This window comes from Sminthopsis crassicaudata, chromosome 2 (assembly GCF_048593235.1).
Source record: "Sminthopsis crassicaudata isolate SCR6 chromosome 2, ASM4859323v1, whole genome shotgun sequence".
Classification (NCBI taxonomy): domain Eukaryota; kingdom Metazoa; phylum Chordata; class Mammalia; order Dasyuromorphia; family Dasyuridae; genus Sminthopsis; species Sminthopsis crassicaudata.
Window position 1 is genome coordinate 481,791,024 of NC_133618.1, and position 15,625 is coordinate 481,806,648.

The 15,625-nt window shown below is 33.9% G+C and overlaps 1 protein-coding gene across 1 annotated transcript in view; it reads right to left on the bottom strand.

The window, feature by feature from the left end:
- The window catches only part of ITFG1 (integrin alpha FG-GAP repeat containing 1), a 272,577-nt gene that overhangs the window by 105,383 nt on the left and 151,569 nt on the right, over positions 1 to 15,625 (bottom strand). The window lies entirely within an intron of this gene.

Here is a 15,625-nt window from a genome sequence, read left to right on the forward strand (position 1 = left end):
ATATATATATATATATATATATATATCACATGAACTTCCCAACAATGCTATATTGCTCTTATTATCATGCCTGGAAAGAAGAAGGAATAGAGGCTTAGAGTAGTCATATGACAGATAAATAGAATAACCAAGATTTGAAGGAAAGTCTTACTCACATTTAATATTCAGTAAGCTTTCTATTAGATTAACATCCTCCTATATATATTTAATATAAATATATAATCATTAATTAGAGTATATATGCACACACACACACACATATATATATGTATATATATATATATATATATACATATACATTTATATTAATTAGAATTTTTATTTTCTATGAAAAGAATCTACCAATCTTGTGATAGTTTTTATTTCATTTTCAGGTACCACTCAAAGAACAAGCCACTCCAATAAAATCTTATTTGTATGAAGGTAAAACATTTGATAGTAGTATAGATGAAAGTAATTATGGGAACTAAACAAAATTAGGTAAAATAGCCAGCTGGCACTTACAGAGTCCTTTACCATTTGCAAAGCATACTACTTATGTTATCACATTTGATCCTCAGAACAGCTCCATGAAGCAGAAGCTACTGTAATAACCATTTTACAAAGGAGTAAACTGATTATGAGAAAGGTTAAGAGACTTGTCTAGACTCACACAATTATTGAATGTTTGAGGTAGAAGTTTAACTTAGGTCTTCCTGATTTCCATTGTGCTTCCTAACTTCTCAAAAGAAATAGCAATGAAAAATGGCTTGTGATAATTAGCCATATGAATTTCCTCTATTTACAGATGTATTAAATTCATGTAGGCATTTAATATATTCATTAGTTAGCAGCTTAAGAAAAACATTATTCATGCTGCCTACAAACTTTTAGTTGATCAAAGTGACAACATGAAGGTGTTTTCAGGCTAAAAGGCAAAGCAAGCTTTAATTTTTCTCATGTCCTTTTTAGTAGCAATATACCAAATTGTGATCACCCTGAAAGTTCTAGTTTTCAAAAGCAATAGCTCTTTCAAAAATAAATTCATTAAATTTAATTTCCTGTTAGAGATCAATATATAAAGAGGTAATAAAAAACATTACTTTTCTCCTAAGAATTATAATCATTGAATTTAATTGTACAGAAATTGATACACTTTGGAAAAGGTAAAAAAAATTATTTTAGACATGTATTTGATAAACTGAGATATTTGGCATTATATTGTTCTTTTAGATTCTAGTACAAGTACACACACACATACACACACTTTAGAGCAGGATTTTTGTGTCCTTGTCACTAACTAGTTCTATAATCTCTTGATATCTGAAGGTCTGTTTCCTAACTTGTTTTTCCCATTCATATTTAAAATAGATCCAAGTATGAGAATTAGTGAACCCTAATGATACATGTAACAAGCATGAGAGAGAGAGAGAGAGAGAGAGAGAGAAAGAGAGAGAGAGAGAGAGAGAGAGAGAGAGAGAGAGAGAGAGAGAGAGAGAGAGAGAGAGAGAGAGGAGGGGGGGAGAGAGAGAGAGAGAGAGAGAGAGAGAGAGAGAGAGAGAGAGAGAGAGAGAGAGAGAGAGAGAGGGGAGAGGAGAGAGAAAGAGAAGAGAAGAGAAGAGAAAGGAGAGGGAAAGAATAGCTACATAATTATAGTGAAAGCCTGATAAACCCATTGGTTAGAGAGGTTTACATCAATAATCCTCATACTGCATGTTGTTAAGTTATTTCAGTCATGTCCAACTCTTTGTGACCCTGGTAGTTTTCTTAGCAAAAATACTGGCATGGTTTATTATTTCCTTCTTCAGTTCATTGTTCAGATGAGGAAAATGAGGCAAATATATAAATGAGAGTTATATAAATTGCTCAGGGTCATATAACTAATAAATGTCTGTGGGCAGATTTGAACTCAGGAAGATAAATTTTCTTGACTTTGATCCTGATAATCTATTGAGCTATCTATCTGTACTCTAAATCAACAGTTTTACATACATACATACATTATCTTATTTGGCCTCAATAATCCTGTTTGATAGTTATGGTAGAGATTAACATTTTCAAATAATTTTTACTGATATCTTTTATATATTTGTCTATGTATTACTTTTTGCTCTCCCTTATATAAAGAATAAAAAAGAGGAAAAAAAAAAAAAAAACAGTTCATCAAAACTAACCAACACGGGGTAGCTAGATGGCACAGTGGATAGAGCACCAGCCCTGAATTCAGGACGACTTGAGTTCAAATCCGGTCTCAGACACTTAACACTTCCTAGCTGTGTGACCCTGAGTAAGTCACTTAACCCCAGCCTCAGGGGGAAAAAAAACCAAAAAACAAAAAACTAACCAATACTTGAAAATATTGTATTATCTGCAATATTCTATATCCACAGCTCCCTGTCTCAGAGTTTTATGAAATTATTTATGGGTACACACACTATGGGACCTACTAGATAAATTCAAAGTATTGTGATACTTAGTGCTACTGGCATAACTGGCAGGTTATCAGTTAAAATCTGATAAAAGTTCAGTGAAAGTTGGAGGCTACTTTATGTATAAAATGTAAGGTTATATATTAATATATAATATAAATAATGGCCCATAAATAACTTTTGCTTTAATGAATTCTACACTGGTTTTTGGTAAAATACACACATACATATACACACAGAAGAAAAAAACAAGATGGTTATGGTGACATTGACATCTAATTATTATCATTCTTTAGCAAAGTCTATTACATGTTTAACAAATGATGAGAATAAAGGGAACAGCCAAAATACCAGGGCTCTCATTTCTGAAGTATAATTTAAAATGTGCTTTTAAATCAACTTGTAGTCTACCCTGAATAAATGATGAAAAGGTTATTGCTAAAACTTTATTTAACAAATCCTATTTATGGATCCTTCAAAATCAGACAGACTTCTTTGCTTTTGCTATAGTGCTTGTAGTATTTAGATAAATCCAGAAATTCTTAAAACTCACTTCATATGATAAATTTCCATTTTTCATGGATGCCAGATATTGAGAAGGCATGCAAAATCAGAGCTAGAAAAATGTGGATTTTGTTTTTATGCATACTTTGCCAATATGTTTGGTTTGTTTTTATTGTGGGTGTAGGAAGTCTCTTTGGAGGAAATTCCCTTGAGCAATGCCTGTAATTTCTAGTTTGTGCTTGGGACAAAGAAGTTAAATGACTTGCCCAGGGACACAATAGTATTGCATCTGAGGTAGGACTTGAACCTAGGCCTTCTGAACTGAAAGGCTGTTAGAAGTTGTTATTTGTTGAAATGAACCCTGAACTTATTAGTTATGAAATCACTATTAGAATTAAGCTATCAAGAAACAGTCCACTGCATTGTTTATCCAGCTTCCGTTTCCTCCCCCCCCCCGCCCCCAAATTTCTTTTCACTTAGTGCTGACCTTATCAGGAACTGGATATTTGTTTTTTGACAAGTTCTATAACTCTCTGGGCTCATTTCCTTATTTGTAAAATAAAGAGTACAGCAAGCAGGATTCAGATAGGTTATCCCAAGGTATCTATAATCCTGTGATCTTAGTTTTTCTTCTATCTTCTTAATACTACTAGTTTTGACATAAAGTCAATTATTTTTAGGATATTAATAGAAGACTCTGAAAATATGGCAACTAAAATAGCAGAAAAGCCATAGGCTTGTTAAGAGGTGGAAAAAAAAATTATCATCTAATAAGGAATTACTTTAGAACAAGAAATAATAAAGTAACATGTACTCATTTGTTAGGAGAAAGAGCAAGAATGATTATATTTCCTGAAAATGTCTGCTACCTCAAAAACTACCTAATTAAAACGACTAGAACTGGATCACAGTGACAAAGAAACCAAGAAAAATGTGTGGTTGAATTGGATTTATGTGGTCTGTAACATGCCCATTTCTTTGAATTTGTTCTTTTCTCTTTCCTTTGATCAGGAAGAAAGTGAGAATGGGAGGCATGTTGGAAGGAATACAGGGAGGCAGATTCAGTACCAAAAGCATCATTTTACCTCCTCCCAATCTCTTGATAATTAAAAAATAAACAAAAGAGAAGATGACCTAATGTAACATCTAATTTACCAGACAACAAAGAGAAAAAGACCCCAAATTGAAATCACTTAATGGATTCTGAAAGAAGTTTCAAAGATGACATAGTTACTTCCAATTCTTAATTAAGAATACTTCATGATAGTATCTTTCAGGCTTTCACAATTTGTTCATCTTCATGATCATTAGCATCTATTCTCTCTGATATTGTCTCAAAAGCATTTAGAAAGCTATTTGCCCATCCTACCCTGCTGTAATTTCACTGAGTCATTCAAATTTGAAAGAAAAGATTTTAATTGCTACGCTTAGATTTTTTCCCCCCAAGTTCTTTTATCTATATGTAACTTTGATGTTTGCATTAAAAAATGTTGCTGTTATATATATGAAGGGTATGTGTGAGTTGGGATCCAGACCAGATCTAGGGACCAGAAGATCATTTCTAATTGGTTATATGCCTAAGTATTTGACAGCAAAAAGGACACAACTGTTGAAAAGCTGTTTTGATTAAAACCACTCCTATGTTTCCAACTATGTTTTCTTAAATGCCATATCAATCCACAAAAATTTTTGTTTGAAAGCTCTGTACATAGCCTTCTGTAGCAAAGGCAGAAACTTAGCAAATAACAATATCCTAATAGAAATTCATTTTTGAGGGAATTTAGCCCCCCAAATGTCAACACAGATAGTGGGAGAACTCTAGGTAAGGTATAAGACCCTTCAGCCCAGAGGGAACCTGCTGACAATGTCTGGTTTGGCTCTCCATCTCCCCTAAGGGCTCTCAGTCTTCCAGAGAAGTCAGGGAGGGTGTGATCACCTGTGTTCTACTTGAAGTAAGGCATACTTACAGTAAAGATGCACCAAAGCAGGGTGCTTATAGTTAGCACTTGCTCAGTGTGATGTGATGATATAATGGTTCTCTAGTTGGCACATGCTCATTGTGCTATAATGATATAACCATTCCAAGGTATTTAAGGGTTGAGAGGACTTGAATTCAAGGACTCCATCTTTGACCATCCTTGTGGGTCTTCTGTTTCTTCACTCTTCCACTAAGACTGGTGCTGAGATCCCCCAGAGAGCTAGTCCAGATAATATATTTTGACACCTCAATTTGGGGGCTCTAAAAAGCACACTATATTTTGGTGCCTAAACAGGGACATCCAGAAGGACACTACATGTCAACATCTGGATTAATTAATTTTTTACTCTTTCCCCAGATATTGTCAGCAACATAATCTTAAGAACATAGTGATCCTCCTATAAGAACTACTTCTGATATGACTGTAGTCCAGGAGTTTCTTTATATGGGATTCATGCTCCTTATGCTGATAAGAGTAGGGAGATGCATAAAATTAAATGAGAAAAATTACATACTTATTTAAACATAATTAATTTACTTTGTAATTTTCTGTATTTACTTTATGCTTTAAAAACATTTTCTGAGAAGGGGCTGACAGGTTTTACCAGACTGACAAAAGAGGCTCATGATACTCCACTGGAGAAGAACACTTTACCATACCATTGTTTTATCACATCTCCTTATGCCATGGGTTAAATATAGCCAATTTCTGCTGTCTCTGATCTTATTCACATTGTTTACTTGTGGTTTCAAGGACAGAAATTCCACTTCTCCCAAAATACTATTCACTTAACTAAGATAACACTCAGATCTATATATGTCTTCAATCCTAGCCTTTCTGCTAAGCTACAACCAAGGCTAATTCCCTAGATGTTCCAAGGCATCTCAAACCCAAGATATCTAAAATAGAACTCTATCTTTTCCTCCAAAGTGCTTTTTTTTTCCTAACCTTCCTATGTAATGGCAAGGATGCCCCAATCCTCCCAGAGGCCTGCACCCCTGATGCAGTCACAGCCTTTTCACTTGCCCCTATTTCACATAACCAATCCACTGCCAAATCTTGTCATTTCTACTCTCATGACATTGCTCATAAACATTTCCTTTCCTTTAATCACAGAGTTACAACCTTATTTCAAGTCTTTGTTATTTTGTTTACCTGGGGTATTGCAATAGCTCTGCCTCAAACCTCTCCCCATTCCAAAATATGATCTACTAAGTTGCCAAAGTGATTTTTACGAAGTGTAGGTTTTGCTACCTCTCTATTCAATAAACTCCAGGATCAAGTATAGACTGCTTTGTTTGGCTTTTAAAGCATTTCATAATAGACCTTTTCCTACTTTTCCAATCTTGTACAAGGGACCACTACTTGTTCCTCTTACAAACAACTTAATCTTCTATCTCAGAACTCTGTTGGTTGCCCCATTGCCTGGAATGTTCTGTCCCTTTACCTCCATAAGGTAAGTTTTTCTGGCTTTCTTCAGGATTCAGCTTGAACAGGCAGTCTTTTCAATCCCCTCTGCCCCCTTCTAGAGCCTTGCCTTCAAAGATTACCTTTGTTTTTCTTCACAGAAACCTAGTATGTACCTAATTATTCAAACATTATCTTCCCCATTATACTATAAGCTTCTTGAGGGAAGGGATTATTTTTGTTGTTGTTGTTGTTGCTATTCTTTGTATCCTTAGTTCTAGACACAGTGCCATGCACATAGAAAGAAATCATTAAATTCTTGGTGACTGATTTGAAAACAAGGATGCTAAAAATATTCGATTATGTCCAGATATTAATTTTAATGATCATACCAAATGTTAATACCAAATATTCAATTTATTAGACTAATACCTTAAAATCATTTTTGGTCAGTTTAATCTAACAAAAATGAAAATATGAGTTAAAAGGAAAAAAAAGGTTAGGTAGATCACTGATAGGTCTGATCTTAGCTTCTAACAGACTTTTACTGGGATCAAGCCAAAATTGTGACTCAGGAAATGACAGCTACTTTAAAACACAAAAGAGAAGCACCTGTGGCACCCATGGGAATATATCACACTGGATAAACAAATATTCTAAAGAACTGAAGGATTAATCTTTTGAATACCAGTCCATTAAATTATGTGATTTAAGTGGAAATCTTTATAAAATATGCTTCACACTTTTCTGCCTTATTAAACAGAGCATGTAAACACTGTAATTATTGTATTATATTGCATTTTAGCTAAATATAGTAGGGGACATGAGATTGAATGGTGATTGAGCACAGCAACTTGCTTTCTTAAAAAGATTTCTCTTAGGTTAGCTAAGTGGTGAAGTAGATAGAGCATTAGTCCTGACGTCAGGAGAACCTGAGTTCAAATCTGACCTCGGACACTTAACATTTCCTAGCTGGGTGACCCTGAGCAAGTCACTTAAACCCAATTGTCTAAGGGGGAAAAAAAGGATTCTCTGACTTGATTTTTGGCTATTTGCTTCTTTCTTACAAAGGTGGAAAGAAATATATACAATTATACTATCTCCTGAGCAGTTTAACTTGGGTAGTTTTCTTTAAGATTAGTGAATCAAAGGTTGAATCACTATATAATAAAAAGTATATTTTCCATTTTCAACAAGAAAATTATTTTTCATCATTGTTTCTCTTATTATTAACATACTTTGACTTTATCAGCATCATTCCAAATATAATATATGCTTTCTGCATAAGTTGTACAAAACACAGGCATCTCTGAGGTTCCTCATCTCTAAATAATCATACCTCTGTTGCCTTTTTATGTTCCAAATGCCCTTAAGAATCATAGGATATTTAGGCGAAGTGCTGGAAGATTAAAAAAAAAAAAACACTAAAATCCAATGTATTCATTCTCAAAAGTCCTCACAATAATGAACAAAACTGGAGGTATACAGTACACTGTAAGTAATTTGTATAGTATTATGTATGCACACAATATGTAGGCTAGGTGTATTTTATTTTTAATGTTCCTGCTTTCTCTCATATGTAAATACTGAAGTAACATGTGGATCCCAGTATGTGAGAAGTTACATCATAAAAAAAATTTCATAAGCAAATTCCTCTTTCATGTAGGTAATATTTGGGATTTTGAATCTCATAATTACATTTAAAATGCAGTTTGTGCCTAGAATTTTATTAAAAGCTAAACATAAAGGAAAGCTTAGAGAGAATTTTGACCTAAGTTATATGATCATTTAATGATAATGACTAATGAGGTTTTGTAGGGTCAGAGCAAGTATTTTCTCAAACAATCTAGCACAAACTTTTAAAATTGTGAAGACTATTCCTCCTTCATGAATTATAGAAGGTAAGAAAACCATTCTTATAATGATAACCTTCTAGAGATGCTATATAGTTGTTAAATGTGAGATGCTATTATCTCCAAAGAATTAAAATGGCTAATAACCCAGAAAGTAATGTAAGGCTAAATAGAAGTTATTAGTAAGCTAATCATACTGCTAATGATGACTTGTATGAAATAATGTAAAAGGTATAATTTTTAAAAGGTATGATAAGAAAAGGAGGAAAATTGGTTATGTAGCTTTAAAGAATAACAGATGAATAGCTTGAATGCTGTTCTGGTATTTATAAAATGTTATAAGACCTTCAAAAAAAGTAGAATATCATACAGGCAAAGGTCCTATTAGGAGAAGATATTCCAAAAATATAGGAATTAGAAGAGAATTAGAAGATGGGAAACAGGGCATTGGGAATGAAGGAATCAGACAAGAATTCATTCAGCTTACACCTGAGCCATTTTTTGAAAAAAAAAAAAAAAGAAAAAGAAAAGAAAGAAAGATTTCAATTGGTGGATATAAGAAAGGAGTCTATGCTCAAAGTATGGAGGATGGCCTATGAAAATACATAGGGTGAAAAGGAGAAGTATAACATCAGAGAACAGCCAAAAGTCCAGTTTGGCTTCCAAAGACCTTCACCTTGAGCAATGCTTTCTGGATTCCAAATCTTAAGTAAATGGTAGTTTTTTCGTCCTAACTCCTGGGATGCTTTCCATCACATACCAATGCATACGTCTAAGGAAGAGAGCAGATCTTTTCTATTGTTATCAGGTTGACAAACAACTGCCTAAATTCCCTAAGGAAGGACTGAGTAATCATTAGGATCTCAGCTTTTTCGCCTAACTCTTTCCAGACAATCTTATTTGAGAGGACCTGAGGGTTCAAGTCATCACTCCTCCAGAGGACAGGAGGCTGCTTCTTCCTTTTTAGGTCCAATCTCCTCTTCCTCAGAGAGAACTTTTTAATCTGCTACTGAGCTCTACGGATTCAGGGATCCTTTCTTTCTACCTATCTAATGTCACAATCTTCTATCTTTCAGTCTCCTGACACAGGATGCCAACAGGATTCTCTACTGTGTCTTTAAACCATTTTTCCTTCTGTTTTCATATTGAAGAATCTTCCCAGCCACTAAAAAGTGGAGCCCACTTGTAAACTTTATCTTATACTCTAAGCAGATCAGTCTACATTTAGGAATAGATAATTATTGGGCTGTGGCAGAAAAACAAGTAAGTCATTGGTAAAACTTTCCCTGATTTTCATATTTTCAGGAAGTAATAATTTTAGTTCTTTTCAATATAGACAGGATCTAAACCAATGATGATCCACATAGGTTCCAGGCATAGAATAGAAGCAGCAGTGGGATTTGGCTGTCCCCTGAGTGACTGAGCAGTTTTTTAAAGATTGCACTGCTCACCTCTGTCTGTGAGGAAGGGGCTAGAAAAAGTGCCCTAAAAATCATCTGCTTACCCAATCCTGGTCTGATTACCACAGCAAAAGGGGGATCCTACTCTGGTGAAGACACCAAAAAATGTACACAAGCTTCTGAAAAGCTAATTCCTCTCATGTACCAATCTACATGGAATATGTGTACACATAAAGACAACACAAAATCTAGTAGACCTGAAAAAAAAAAAAACCACAACAACAACAAACAAACAAAACTGCTCTTGTTGTGAGAGAACTCAGCAGGTACCACACGTAAAAAAGTACCCCTGAGTGAAACAAGGCTGGCAAATGAAGTCCAACTTACTGAAAGAGTAGCTGGACACATTTTTCTGGAATGGCTGCAGTGAAAGGGAGTACTGTGAAGCTGGTGTAGGTTTTGTACTCAAAACTAATACAGTAAACAAGCTTACATGCTTTCCATAAGGAGGCAGGCTCATGACAATGCAATTGCCATTTGCAGGAAAACACCATGTCACCAGCATCAGGGTCTATGCTCTCACCATGACTGATGAGGTCAAGGAAAAATTTTATGAAGACCTGGAGACCTTTATCATCAATGTGTCAAAAGTACACAAGCTTATAATTCTGGGTGAATTTAATGCTAGAGTAGGCTCAAGTGACTACCAGACATAGCAGGAAATCTGTGGGAAGAATGAGTTGGAAACAGCAACAGCAATGGTCATTTCTATTGAACGCTTGGGCATCTCACGACCCTTTCATCACTGTATTCCAATAAAACACTGTATTCCAATAAACTTTGTGGATGCATCCTAGGAGCAAACACTGGCATTTAATAGAAATGTGATTGTGAGAAAGACCAAAGCAAAGTGTGGTGCAGAGTGCTGGACTGATCATAGACTTATCCTCTCCAAGCTGAATATTCACATTCAACAAAAGTGGCAGTCCCAAGGCAAAAAGACTACTAGAAGCATTAATGTCAACAGATTAGAGTGCTTCTCCAAGAGGGAACAGTTTGTTGCCAACATGGAGGGTAAGTTGAATGAACACAACAGTTGACAACAGTGGAGCAGAAAAGGAGTGGGAAATTTTCAAAGATTTGGTATACAGCACTGCATTTGCTCATCTGGTTCAGAACACTTGTAAACATCAATATTGGCTTGATGAAAATGATGGAGAAATTCAAAAGCTGCTAAATGAAAAACAAGAAGTCTACAGGTGTGTCAGCAGAATAGTTCATTCATCTCTAAGAAGGTAGCATTCAATTCTATCAAAAAAAAAAGCACTATTGAAACTAGCTCAGTAAAAAGGCAGTTGAAATTCAGTTTTATGCTGAAAGCAACAATCCAAAGTATTTTTATGATGTACTGAAGACTATTTATGGGCCAAAGATCTATGGGGCATCTCAACTACTCAGTGCTGATGATACCACACTGATTAGTGATAAGGACATGATCCCAGAGGTATGAGTTGAACACTTTCATAGTGTTCTCAACAGACCATCCTCAATCAATGCTGAAGCTATTGACCATTTACCTTGAGTTGAAATCAATCACTCCTTAGCTAAAGTTCCAACTGAAAAAGAGATTTTGAATGCTACTAAGTTACTTTCATATGGTAAAGTATTGACTGGGTGGTGATTCTATTACAAGAGATTTACAAGTTGGGGGGCGGGGGAGACGACCCACTACTAACAAAAAAGCTGACTGGAATTTTTCAGATTATATGGCAAGAGGAAGTTATACCCTTGGAGTTCAAGTATGCCTCCATTGTCTATCTTCATAAAGGCAAAGAGAATAGATTGTCCTGTGACAATCATAGTGGGGTTCTCTCTCTGACCATCTTATGAATGCCTGGCCCCTGTATGAGTTCTCCATAAAATAATTTTTTTGGCAAGTGAACATTTAACTTTACTGAACATCCTTCATGATGACTTCCTTGACATCTTCAATTGGCAATAATTTTTCTCTTGTAGCTGAAAGGCACATAAAAAAACATCTCTCTAATTTTATAATACTGTATATGATATTTATGTGCTTTTGTATTTTATTCTCCTTCTGGCCTGTAAGCTCCCTGATCTTTGCCTAAACTTTATATTTCCCTCAGTACTAAACACTCAATAAATGTATACTGAAGCCTAATCGTTTCTTTAAAATGAGGGGAATTGAAAACTAGCTCAATGTACTATCCTTTATAAAAACAAGTATCATTCAATAAACTTTAGGTTATTTTAGAGAAGTGTGCACATTTTAACTTTTTCTTTTTCTTCTTCATAACTAATTCCTATCTGACTTTTAAAGCAGTCAGACAAAACTTTCCACATAGTAAATCTCTAAATTAAATTACTTTCATCACAATTGATGAACTTTACAAACTTTACAAAATTACTAATGTTTAAAAAACAAGAATCAGAAAGCACTGGGTGTTTTTGTTGAAAAGGTCTGAAAAATTATATCAAAGTTCCTATGAAAAACGTATCTACTTCACACATAGTTTCCTGTTAGTTCACTCTTACAATAGGTTTAATAAGTGTTAAATCTGTTTTTAGAAGAAGGAATATTTAAAAATATTATCAGTATTAAAGCCAATCCTAAAGTATTAGGAAAATATGGTTTTCAATTTTCCTTTCATTTTTCATGATATTATGTATATACAAAGAGATAGGGAGGAAGAGAAGAGAAGGGAACAAACATTTATTAAGTGTCTAATATATACCAGGTACTATTCAAAACACTAAAGAAATATTATCTCATTTGATGCTTAAAACATTAAGTGAGGCATGTGCTGTTATTCTCATTTTATAGTTAAGGAAATTGAGGGAGGCAACGATTAAGTGACTTGCCTTGAGTTACACAACTAATAATTGTCTAAGGCCAGTTTTAAAATCAGGTCCTCTTGATTCTAGGTTTAGCACTGTGCTATTTAGTTGAGGTATATGCTATTTGTTAGTATGAATAAACAATTTTCATTCTCAGGTGACCAGTTCTTTTACTTGTGAGCCTACAGTGTGCTAGACTCTGAGAAAGGACATGTGATTTTGAATTCTCTTTAAGGAACCCTTATACTAGGTGAATTTCTTGACTTTTTAGGGCCCAAATTTCCTCATCTGGAAAATCAAGGATATTAGTACTAGCATTTGTTACTTTTGTTAAGTTTTTCAGTCATATCTGAGTCTTTGGTTTTCATGGCAATGCCAGTGTAATCATTTGTCATTTCATTCTCCAGTTCATTTTACAGATAAGGAATCTGAGGCAAACAGGGTTAAGTGACTTAACAAGGCTTAGGCAGCTAGTAAGTGTCTGAGGTCAGACTTAAACTAATAAAGATTAATCTTCTAACTCCAGACCTGGCATTCTATTCACTGTGCCACCACACTGCCCAGAACCTATTACCTATAACGCCATTATATACCATTAGCTATAACAAAGAGTTGTTTATATAAAAAAAGAGTTTGTTAAACCTTAAAGCATTCTCTAAGTGACATTATTGTTGTTTAGGAATGTACAACTTTTAATCTCTTCTCTTACTTAATATATGACTTTACCCTGCCCCCCCTTCAATAGAATTAATAGTTGTATTTATGATATCCTTTGTTTGGTAAAAACACTAGGTAAGTGACTGTTTTTAGAATATAGTCAAGAATTTCTTTTGTAAAGATCTCTTTTATGTGATCTGTTTGTTAGAGATTAGCATAGACTAAATTAATTATTATTTTATAAGTAACTTGTCACCTAGTCTCATTTTAAAAATTAAGTACTATATGCTAATTTTAAAAAGAGACATTTTATTCCTTTGGGATGTTTATATAGGTTGTATCACAATATCACCAATAAATTTTTTTTTTATATTTAAAAGCACATTATACTTCTTCCAAATGAGGGTATATTTAGCATACAGATGACTTCTATGGAGATTAGTTATTATCAAGTAAAAAACTATATACAATGTGCAGAGAAACTCAAATCTTCCAAAAAACAGTCTCAGAATTGTTTCTTATAGATTGTAAATATTTTGGTGTTCTCTTGCTCTCTCTCTTACCCATACATATACACACATACACATAGACAAACTTTATAGATTCTAACCCAACAAATTTAAAAGGTTTTGTCAGTACATGATATCAATATCTAGAGAACAGATAGAAATGCTACAGAAAAATATGAAGAGATGATGTGTAATCTGGTAAAACCATAATTGTTTTCATACCATCGGTATAAGAGTAAATTTAGGCAGAAAGGATTATAATGCACTTTGTCTTATATTTTTTTTCAGCAAATTCATTATCCAAGAACATTTAGGCCCACATTGTTATGGGGCAAACATCTCTTTACAAGTGAAGAGCTCTCACTCCTCTGATAGTTTTATTAAACAAGAGATGTCAAGAACCACAACTCTTAGATATAATGAAAGGTGAAAATAGTCACACATTAATTTAGAGGAGATCTAGGTATCCCAAATGATTTTTTTTTTGGGGGGACAAGGGTTAAGGCTCAGAATAAAGAAAATGGTATTTCCTTGAAAAGTTTAGGATAATCATAATTTTGTCCATATTTCTTGAACATCCATAGCCATTCTGTTTCCAATGAGGCCATTGTCTTTACTCCCTGCCAACAAGTGGATTTCACCCCTGAAACCACAGTGGGTTTTGTGAAGCCGGCTCTGGCTTTTTCTTGCTCAAATTCAGGATTCCATAGTATTACTTTGACATCTTTAAACATGCCGCAGTGCTTATTAAATTGCTGCCCTTCTCTACACCCCACAACTGCTTTCCTTTATGTACTGTTTTTCTCCATTAGAATGTGAGCTTCTTGTGCACAGGAACTATGTAGAATATTTTTCTCATCAGCATTTAGAATAATGCCTGCAAATAATAAGCACTTAATAAATGCATGCTCTCTCTCATCTACTTAATAATGTCAAAAAAAGATAATTATTTTTCTTTTTACAAGTTTATTTCTTAGACTGTTAAATGCCCTTCATTTTCTTGAAAATTAGATTTGCATTCCATGAAAAAAAAAAGAACACATAAATATGCACATATTATCATTACACTTCACTTGCTCAGGATAAGCTGATACCAAGCTTAGACTATCTAAAAAATATAATTGTAAAATTTCAAAGAACTATTGAAAATTTGGCAGCAGTACTAAATAAGACTTCTAACCTAAATTTCAAGATATTTCACTAATAAGACAACAGAGTACTTCTAAAAATTTAAAGGTTAGTTAGGGAAAGGCAAAATAATCTCATAAGATCCTCCAACTTAGAGAATTTCTTTGGTAACAAAGAATTGTTGGTAAGAGTTAAAAACTTTTAAAGGTTTTGAAAGTATTAAGAAAGCTGAATTACCATATTGCCAGATAAACATGGAACTATTAAACTAAACTTCCTTCTAATTCTGCAGTCAATGATAAACAAATATTTCAGATGATAATTCACTGAAAATTAAGATGCTTAAAAGAAGACAAAGGAAGACTCCTACAATTTGGTTTTGTGATCAGGAAAAACAGTAAGACATTGATATTTTAGCTAGTGGCTAATTTCAAAAATTGTTCCTATTTTTTCCACTGTATTTAAGAAAATGAAATCCCTAAGATCTGTTTCATTTTTATCATTGTATTATTACCCTAGGGCACAATGCCTGGCACTTGGTAGATGCTTAATAAATGCTTTTAGACTAACTGACCTAGAACCTTAATTTTCTTTCAGAATGATTGGTAATTTAACAAATGCCTCTGAGGTTTTAAAAAATCAGATAAAGATCATCTGAAAATTCTAATATAAAACAATCATAATAAACCTTTCTAAAAGTAGTTTCATTCATTTTCAGTTTTATTACAGAAAAAGTGATGCAAAAATGCAATTGGATAAATGGCACAATGTTCTACAAAAGTTAAGACCGTTTTAATAGCAAGTTCTATGGAGTGAAAAATAAGCTTTTTACTCTGGATCAGATGCTCATTTATCTTCTGCACAAAAAGACTCCATGCAAATAAATAGGAATGCTAATCACTCAAGAAAAGTTCAAGGAGT